The sequence below is a fragment of the Trichomycterus rosablanca genome, chromosome 7 (genome assembly GCF_030014385.1).
Source record: "Trichomycterus rosablanca isolate fTriRos1 chromosome 7, fTriRos1.hap1, whole genome shotgun sequence".
Classification (NCBI taxonomy): domain Eukaryota; kingdom Metazoa; phylum Chordata; class Actinopteri; order Siluriformes; family Trichomycteridae; genus Trichomycterus; species Trichomycterus rosablanca.
The window spans coordinates 6,292,336-6,302,951 of NC_085994.1; positions in this window are offsets into that span (position 1 = coordinate 6,292,336).

Consider the following 10,616-nt stretch of genomic DNA (forward strand, 5'->3'; position numbering starts at 1 on the left):
CTTAAGTAATAAGTGTGTTTAATTCTATTTATTATACATTTCTCTTGCTAATAAAATAATTAAACCTAAGCATAATAGTATCATCACAGTGTTATTATTGTGATATGTGGACATTTAAATTTTGCCCTTGATATTTATTATTTCTGGTCTGGATGTATTAGATAAGTCATTTTAATTTTAAATATAATTTGTTTCATATGCAACTGTACACATGGACATTTAAAACAACATAATTTGCATTCACTTATTTAAATAGCAAATTCCAAAAAGCAAGAAAATTCACGAAACATCATTAACATTTAGCACTTACAGTTAGAGTTGTGTGTACGTGAGAGCATTTGTGTGTCTGTGCTTTATTTACCATTGACTGCACTTTCTACTGTCCATGCTGTGAGGTTATGGACGGTAGGGCACGTTGACTGGAGCCATTGTGAAGCCTAACAGCAGCATCTTGGTGAAATGAGTCTGTGGCTGAAGATGCTTCTGGATACAGCATGATAGAGAGATTTAGCAGAATTGTTCAGAATGTCCACTACTGTTGCTTACATTCTCTATTCAGTCACTGTCTCCTCAGAGTTCAGGATCAGTCCTGTGATAGAGCTGACCTTTTTGATAAGTTTGGGAGAAGAAATTACGGGTTAAGGATCTCCAGCATTGGCGCTGCTCCCCAGACCAGACTGCATAGAATAAGATACTGGCCACAAAAGATGGCCAGGTCCATTGTATATTTAAGATTTAGGGGAAAATATACTTGTATTTATAACAAAAAAGACCTTTTAAGACATTAGAAAGGTTAGGTAAGAGGGGGTTGGGAGGTCTGGCACAGATTAATTCTATTTACATGATTACTTATGGGAAAAATAGGTTTAACTAACAAACATTTTGACTTAAGAACAGAACTTTGGAGTTCGTAAGTCAAGGGCCTACTGTACATAGTTCTTTCATTTAAAAACAGATGTGTGCAGTGACAAAGTCTCCGTTCTGTCTGCTTTATTCATATATGTCTTATTTTCAAGATTTTAATCTTATTTTAATCTTATTTTAATCGATTAGCAGGGCCGCTACTGGTTTAAAATAATAATGACAGATTTGGGCTGCACGGTGACTCTGTGGGTAGCACTGTCGCCTCACAGAATGAAGGTCGGTTCGATCCCCAGGTGGGGTGGTCCGGGTACTTTCTGTGCAGAGTTTGCATGTTCTCCCCTTGTCTGTGTGGGTTTTCTCCAGGACCTATAATAATAATAATAATATAATAAAAATAATTAAAAAAATAATAATAATATAATAAAAATAATAATAATAATAATAATAATAAGGCAGGGCAAGTTTATTGTATAGCACCTTTCATACACAGTGGCAATTCAGAGTACTTTACATAAGGAAAAATTTAAAGCATTAAAACATTCCTGGAATGTAGAACCTCAGAAAGACTTTTTGCAAGTAAAGTTACAATTAAAAGAACATGAAATTAAAAACAAGACAAAGTGATTTAAAAAATAAAATATTATAAAAAGTGCAACATAGAAAACGTAAAAATACAGGAACAGGTAAAAAAAAGCTAAAGTGCAGTACTATTAAAGTGCAAAATTTAGAGCTCATTCATAGGCACAAGAAAAGCTGGATTTAAACATTTCTACATTTGGGGCACATCTAATATCTCCTGCCAGTCTGTTCCAGTTATATGCAGCGTAACAGCTAAATGCTGCTTCAGCATGTTTAGTTTGGACTCTGGGCTCGACTAGCTGACCTGAGTCCATGGATCTGAGAGATCTACTGGGTTTATATTCTCTAAACATATCTGAGATACATCCTGGGCCGAATCCGTTTAGTGATTTATAGACTAGTAGCAGCACTTTAAACTCTATTCTGGAACTAACCGGAAGCCAGTGTAGAGATTTTAGAACTGGACTGATGTTCTCTTCGTCTTGGTCAAAACTCTAGCAGCAGCGTTCTGAATGAGCTGTAACTGTTTAAGAAGAGGACACAGTATAGTAATAGTAATAATAATAATATAATTTGATATAACTATCTTTTCAATAAAGCAATACTGAAAACTGTGTCCTCTATGTACTTATAATATTATTCAGAATGAGCATCACAATGTCCTCATCTGCTTTATTGCTGATGGGCTTTTTCAATGTTTTAACGCTGCAAAGGGAAAACTGTCAAGCTAGTTTCTGACATGCATTTGCATTCTTCAATGACAACTGACACCACTGAAAGGCCACAGAAAACTGCTTATTGATCAGTGTAAAACTATTCAGTGGAGCAGATAAGGTTGTATCTAAAAGAGCTCGCTTTCATAGAAGACATTACAGTGCTGTTTCCAGCAGCTTTCGCCTAAAGGACACAACTTCATTATATCATGCCACTTGTATTTATGTAGCTGTAAAGATCTGGCTGATTGCTGTGTATAGATGCTGATGGGATCAGGCCTGGTGTTCATCAGGCCTATTAAGTGTTCACTGTGACCATTCATAATCTCTTGCATACTAAATGCTGGGGATGTCACAGCACTTACAGGGTGAGGAATTGGAAAATAGCCGGATAATGAAATGGGAAGAACTTGCAGCCAAAGCTGTTTGACACTGGCAGCTGTCCCCCTCTCACAATTACATCAATTCCCATTGCAATTCTGACCTTTCCCTTCAGAGAACAAAGGAAATTGACAAGAAGCTCTTAGATTAAGACCTTTAGTGCTGGAAGTTAGTGAACACAGGATTAATGCATTAAAGTAGATTTGCACACATAGACCTGTTGTAAATTTGAAAACTGTAATTTTACATCTGAATTTGCTTATGCTGCTCATTTATTAATTCATATGAGTGCCTGTTACTATAAACACAAAGTTGTTAAAATATAAGTAAATTAAGCCTTAAAATAAATAAAGAAACAAACCTTTTTTTATTGTAACCTACAGTGTTTAACAGTTCCTGCCCCAAAATAATGTATTAAGAAAAAATTTAAATGTTCAGGTTCACAAATGAATTTTTTTTTTTTTTTAGTACTTAATAAGTGTTCAGCCCTAAGCTTTTTCTTACAAATTAATACTTTTTTCTCCATTTAATTTTCACTGCTTTGTTGTGATCCGGCTTCCAGACCCACTTCCACCCCAGACATAGCTGTATGCAGACATCCAACTGGTCAACAGCACTCCTGGATTAGGAACCAGAGGTAGAGGGTTTGCACAATCACCACTCACACAAAAATGATCACAATCTAAAATTTTTATCAATAGAATATGAGATGATAAAATTAAATAAATGTTTTTATTAAAAACTAACAATAAAGAAAGGAGAAAAGTAGTTATAACAGTGAGAGGTCTTTTAGCATGAGGCTTTTTGCACAGATGAAGCAGTTTGGTCTTGTCCTTTTTACAGTGATGCATAAGGTTCTTGTAGATTATTTGAGGAGCAGTGACATACATCAATTTAAAGATCTCCCATCAGATATTTAATATGATTAAAACCTGAACATTTACATTTTAAACCACTCTAGAGTTGCAGTTGCATTTTCCTATTAATACTGGTGCTGACAAGCATTCCTCTGATCTTTTGTGCTGTCTTAGAAAAAATTGTAAAAAAAAAAAAAAAAAAAAAAAAAAAAAAAAAACTACCTATATTATTTTTTTAACAAGCTGTCAATATGTATATAACACACTTCTGTATAAGAAAACTTATAGCAAATGTAAATGGTGAAAGGAGTTTTTTTTACCTTTATGACACAATAAACACTGTTTATAGCTGAACTAAAATGAAATCTAAAAATAAATTACAGCAGGGTTTATTGTACTGTAGAATAAATGTGTAATCTGACAATGAAAAGCACTGTGTACTTATTTAAATCGCTATTAATATATGCATTTTTCCAAAATCCATGCTATGTTATGATACTTAGGTTTTTCTTACAGTTCTCTGTCAGTATAATATATTTTTTAACTATTTTGTAGTTTTTGTAATTACTGTAGTGGAGCAGTCACTAAAGCATTTTACTGCCAGTTGTACTGTGTATGACCATGTATGTGACAAATAAACCTTGATTTGATTTGATTTGGAGACATCCAACTGGTCAATCACCACTCACACAAAAATGATCAGAATCTAAAATTTGTATAGAATATGAGATGATAGAATTAAATAGATGTTTTTATTAGAGACTAACTGTAAAGTTTGTTTATTTGTTTATTAGGATTTTAACGTCATGTTTCACACTTTTTGGTTACATTCATGACAGGAACGGTAGTTACTCATTACACAAGATTCATCAGTTCACAAGGTTATATCAAACATAGTCATGGACAATTTAGTGTCTCCAATTCGCCTCACTTGCAGGTCTTTGGACTGTGGGAGGAAACCGGAGCGCCCGGAGTAAACCCACGCAGACACGGGAAGAACATGCAACTCCACACAGAAAGGACCCGGACCGCCCCACCTGGGGATCAAACCCAGGACCTTCTTGCTGTGAGGTGACAGAGCTACCCACTTAGCCACAGTGCTGCCCGAGACTGTAAAGAAAGGAGAACAAAAGCAGCTCTAACAGTGAGAGGTCTTTTAGCATGTGGCTTTTTGCACAGATGGAGCAGTTTGGTCTTGTTCTTTTTACAGGAATGCATCAGGTTCTTGTAGGTTATTTGGGATTGAGGTTATTACAAATAACCTACCTATATTTAATTTTAATATACTTTTATAATAAAACATATTTTTTATAACTGTTATTGAAAATGTAAGTGGTGAAAGGAGATTTTTTTACTTTTATGACACAGTAAACACAGTTTTATAGCTCAACTAAAATGTAATCTGAAAATAAATTATAGTAGGGTTTATTGTATATTAAATGTATAATCTGACAATTAAATATTTAGAGGACAGTGTATTTATTTAAATCCCTGTTAATCTATACGTTGTTTTTTTTACAAAAATCTATGCTATTTTATGATTCTTTAGGTTTTTCTGACAGTGCATTGTGAGAACAGCTTAAAAACCTCTATACTCACCTCATAGCCCATTCTAAAACTTGACTTCTCAAACCTTCTTACTACAGTTTGACCTAAGCCTGCCAAAGTAAAGCAAATGATTATCTGTTTGCTTAATGCCATAAACAGGTGACAGAGAACTGTCAGAGTTCATAAAAAACCCATCAGAACCGATAATGCAGCGGTCACAAGTCAGCAGCCTGGCTTTCAGGATGAGCAAGCATTGATTAATGTCACATAGCCAATAGATGTATGCAAATGCATTCGTTCAATCTTTCCGCCGCCATTTTAATTTACTGTGGCATTTGTCGCGCAGGAACATGTGCTGTCAGATGAAGTCAGGATTTTGGGGAAAAAACAGCAGGATAAATGGAGAGTGAACATGTCTGTTGGTTGGCTGAATTATATTTTGTTAAAAAGCTGAAACAGGGACAGAATAATAGTGAAAAGCTTCCAGAATATTTAGGTTACATTGTTATACACCGATCAGCCATAACATTAAAACCACCTCCTTGTTTCTACACTCACTGTCCATTTTATCAGCTCCACTTACCATATAGAAGCACTTTGTAGTTCTACAATTACTGACTGTAGTCCATCTGTTTCTCTACATACTTTTTAGCCTGCTTTCACCCTGTTCTTCAGTGGTCAGGAGGAACCACCACAGAGCAGATATTATTTAGGTGGTGGATCATTCTCAGCACTGCAGTGACACTGACATGGTGGTGGTGTGTTAGTGTGTGTTGTGCTGGTATGAGTGGATCAGACACAGCAGCGCTGCTGGAGTTTTTAAATACCGTGCCCACTCACTGTCCACTCTATTAGACACTCCTACCTAGCTGGTCCACCTTGTAGATGTAAAGTCAGAGACGATCGCTCATCTATTGCTGCTGATTGAGTTGGTCATCTTCTAGACCTTCATCAGTGGTCACAGGACGCTGCCCATGGGGCACTGTTGGCTGGATATTTTTTTAATTAGTGGACTATTCTCAGTCCAGCAGTGACAGTGAGGTGTTTAAAAACTCCATCAGTGCTGCTGTGTCTGATCCACTCATACCAGCACAACACACACTAACACACCACCACCATGTCAGTGATCCTGCAGAGCAAAGAATGATCCACCACCCAAATAATACCTGCTCTGTGGTGGTCCTGTCCATTGAAGAACAAAGTAAAAGGAGGTTTAAAAAGAGAGAAACAGATGGACTACAGTCAGTAATTGTAGAACTACAAAGAGCTTCTATATGGTACGTGGAGCTGATAAAATGGACAGTGAGTGTAGAAACAAGGAGGTGGTTTTAATGTTATGGATGATCAGTATATATAGAGTATTCTGCATGTGTGGAGTTTGGAACATCAAAGCAAAGGCTGCAGTTCGTGCTTACTCATTACCATTCAGACAGAAAGTCATTTACTAGAAATCAATGGTTTTAACAAACACTGAAATTGGTGGAGGGAGGGGTTATGGGCATTAAACACATGAAGGTTTTGTATTGTGTACAGGGTAAACTGTTCTTGCTTTAAATAATCGAAGAACTCACAACTTATAAAAACATGATTCTGAAATGGTCAACATTTCTTGGGGCAGCACGGTGGTGAAGCAGCTAGTGTAAATGTTGCACAGCACCAAGGTCTTTAATGAGTGAGTAAATGAGTGTCTCTAAGTAGGAGTAATTTTTGGAATGGTTGTTTGATTTTACAATGTGTTTAAAATTAGATTTAACACTGGATTTACAACTTCAAATCCGAAAAAGTTGGGACAGTATGGAAAATGCAAATAAAATAAAAATGCAGTGTTTCTTACAGTCCAAAACCCAGGGTCTGTCATGGTTTGTGGCTGTGTCAGTGCCAGGGTCTGTCATGGTATGGGGCGGTGTCAGTGCCCTTGCCAAAGGTCATTTACACTTCTGTGATGGCAGCATTAATGCAGAAAAGTACATTGACATTTTAGAGCAACACATGCTGCCCTCAAGACGTCATCTTTTCCAAGGACGTCCATGCATTTTGCAAAACCACATGCTGCACACATTACAAAGGCATGGCTGCAGAAGAAGAGGGTACGGGTACTGGACTGGCCTGCCTGCAGTCCTGACCTGCCCCCACTAGAGAATTATGAAAAGAAAAATGTGACGACAACGACCCTGTACTGTTAAACATCTTAAGACTTGTTTGCAGGAAGAATGAGACAAAATAAAACCTGAAACACTAAATCACTTTACCGTCCCAACTTTTTTTGGAATGTGTTGAAGGCCTGAAATGCAGGAATGGATGTTAATTAATAAATGAAATGAAGCTGAGCAGATAAAACATGAAATATCTCAGGTTCATCCTGTCTGACATCAAATAAAAGTCAAAGTAAATGTAAGAAACTCTTTTTTTATTATTTGCTTTTTCCATGCTGTCCCAACTTCTTCTGATTTGGGGTTGTAGATCTAGTGTAGGATGAGCCCATTTAAGCACACTAAACTCATTGCCATGTTCATGTAACAAACAAGTCTGATCCATGGAGGCCCCACCTCGCAACTTACAGGAGTTAAAGGATCTGCTGCTAACATCTTGGTGCCAGATACCACAGCACAACTTCAGGGGTCTAGTGGAGTCCATGCCTTGACAGGTCAGGGCTATTTTGGCAGCAAAAGGGGGACCAACACAATATTAGAACGGTGATCATAATGTTATGCCTAATCGGTGTATGTATATATCTTACATTAAAATTAAATATGCAGAAATACTTTACAGATAGTTTTAAACATTCTGACTGTTCAACTTTCCATTTAAGAACTAATACAAACCTATTATGCCAAGTTCACACTACATGAGTTTCCAAGTCGTCAGGTCTCTGTACAGTTCACACTACACGACTGGATCTCTTGTAATCGGGAGTCTTTCAAGTCGGTGTGGCTTTCACACTACACGACTGATCGGCGATAGGGGGTTTCACACTACACCATCTATCACCAACTGGAATCGCAGAAGAGCTTCTCTGCTCTCCCAAACTACGTTTTGTCACGAAAATACACGCGTTGGTGTTTTGTAGAGAACGATAAGGTCAGAAATACTGTAAAGCTTGTGTGTATGATGTATTCTGATATAAACTATATTACGCCCCTGTTCCACCTGTTTACACTCCTCCCCTGCATTTCCCCTCACCCCGTATCTAGCGTTCTCATTGGCTGTTCGACATAGCACTCATTGCCAGTTGGGCAACTCAGATCCAGATATTCAACAAGCTAGAAATCTCTCTTCGGTCGCCGAGTGCTTTCTAGCTTCTAGCCACTCGGATCGAGTTGTTGAGTAGTTCACACATAGAGATTGAGAGCCGAGTTTCGATCTCCGAGCAAACGCCGAACGAAAATCAGGGCAAAAATCGTGTAGTGTGAACTAGGCATTAGCTGCATAACTGAAAACAAATATGACAAAATGCATTTCCACTGATCTTCTGATTGTGCACAACTCCCCAGATTAGAATCGGCAGGGCTTCTGAGCCTCTTTTCCTGACAGGGAACAAGTAATTACTAATTAATAATTTAAAAATTCTGACTGTTCTACTTTCCCCTGTTAGGAACTGATCTTCTCATCAGCAAACTGACACAACAATGACAAAATGCAATTTCACTGATGCTTTGCTTTATGAAAAAATACAAGTTGTCTTTTTGTATATGTGCAGTTTTGCCCTCTTGTGAGATAAGAAAGGTGAGGTAAAAAAAAAATGAAGGGACAGTGGTAGCCTAGTGGGTAGAGCTTTGGGCTATCAACAGGAAGATTGGCGGTTCAAATACAGGCCCTGCTATGCAGCCACTGTTGGGTCCTTGAGCAAGACCCTTAACCCTGTCTGCTCCAGGGGTGCCATACAATGGCTGACCCTGTGCTCTGACCCCAGCTTCCAAACAAGCTGGGATATGTGCAGAAAGAATTTTATTGTACTGTACAACTGTATATGTATATATGACAAATAAAGTATATCTTCTCTTCTCTTCTTCTAGGTCAGGAGCCATGATTTCATTTTTTAAACACAACCCTCACCTGTTTATAGTCCCTCTGATATCTGAGCGTCTGCATTTAACCAGAAGCAGCACATTTTACCTTTTTAAACACAGTCCCGCTTATCTCATCTCCACAATGCACCTTACATAAAAGAGCAACCATAAGAAGACCTGTTGTGAGAGAGCAGAAACATTAGGTTTAAACGCACCCTGAACAGAGTTCAATATTCACTAACAGGGACGATATGACATTGTTACCTAGAAGCAGAGCATTTTAGCTTTAAAACACCAGGAGCACTTATCTACAAAATAGCCCCAGCATGACAGGTCAGGCACGAGAAAACCTCGGAATTAAAGTTTGTTCCAGAAGCCGGGATCATTTCTTATAAAGAGCACAAAACGAGCAGCAATCATCTAGGAGCCCAGCAGCCCCCTATCAACAGATAAGGAAAATGAATTAACACCATTCTGAAGCTCTGTGTTCTTATCTGATCCTGCTGTATCACATCTGAAAAGTTCAAATTTGTTAAATCAAGAAACCACCCAGTAACACTGTCTCATGAAGAAAGGTTGTATTTATGCAACCAAACTGTAGATGTACTACTGTAAACTTTGTTTATTTATTTATTAGGATTTCAGCATCATGTTTTACACTCTTTGGTTACATTCATGACAAACGGTAGTTATTCATTACACAAGATTCATCAGTTCACAAGTTTTATATCAAACACAGTCATGGACAATTTTGTATCTCCAATTCACCTCACTTGTATGTCTTTGGACTGTGGGAGGAAACCGGAGCTCCAGGAAGAAACCCACGCAGACACGGGGAGAACATGCAAACTCCACACCAAAAGGACCAGGACCGCCCCACCTGGGAATCAAACCCAGGACCTTCTTGCTGTGAGGCGACAGTGCTACCCACTCAGCCACCGTGCCGCCCATTTCTGATCTGATAATATAGAGCAATAGCAAAAATATATAAAATGATTTATACATGATGCAAATGGATGTGATTGTTTTATTTATTTATTTACTTGGATTTTAACATCATGTTTTACACTTTGGTTACATTCATGACAGAAACGGTAGTTACTCATAACAGAAGATTCATCAGTTCACAAGTTCAGTATCAAACACAATCATGGACAATTTTGTATCTCCAATTCGCCTCACTTGTACGTCTTTGGACTGTGGGAGGAAACCGGAGCTCCTGGAGGAAACCTACGCAAACACGGGGAGAACATGCAAACTCCACACAGAAAGGGTCCAGACCACCCCACCTGGGGATCAAACCCAGGACCTTCTTGCTGTGAGGCGACAGTGCTACACACCAAGCCACCGTGCTGCCCAATTTAGTTTTATCATATAGTAACCACACTATTATGTATCATGGTCCATTCCACAGACTGCTGATTACTGACTGTAGTTCAGTTGCTTCACTGTATAGTTACAAGCTACACATACTGTAGAGCTGTCCTTTGCTGTGTTTTGCTTAAAAAACTATTTGAACTTCACAATTCATACTACTAAATACCTGTATGTGAAATTAGTACACTGATATGTATTGTGTGTTTTTCTGTGTTAGTCTACTGGAACAATTGGTGCTGGTATAGCACAAGGGTTCTTGTTGTTTTAACATTGCCTTAAACCTCATCGCT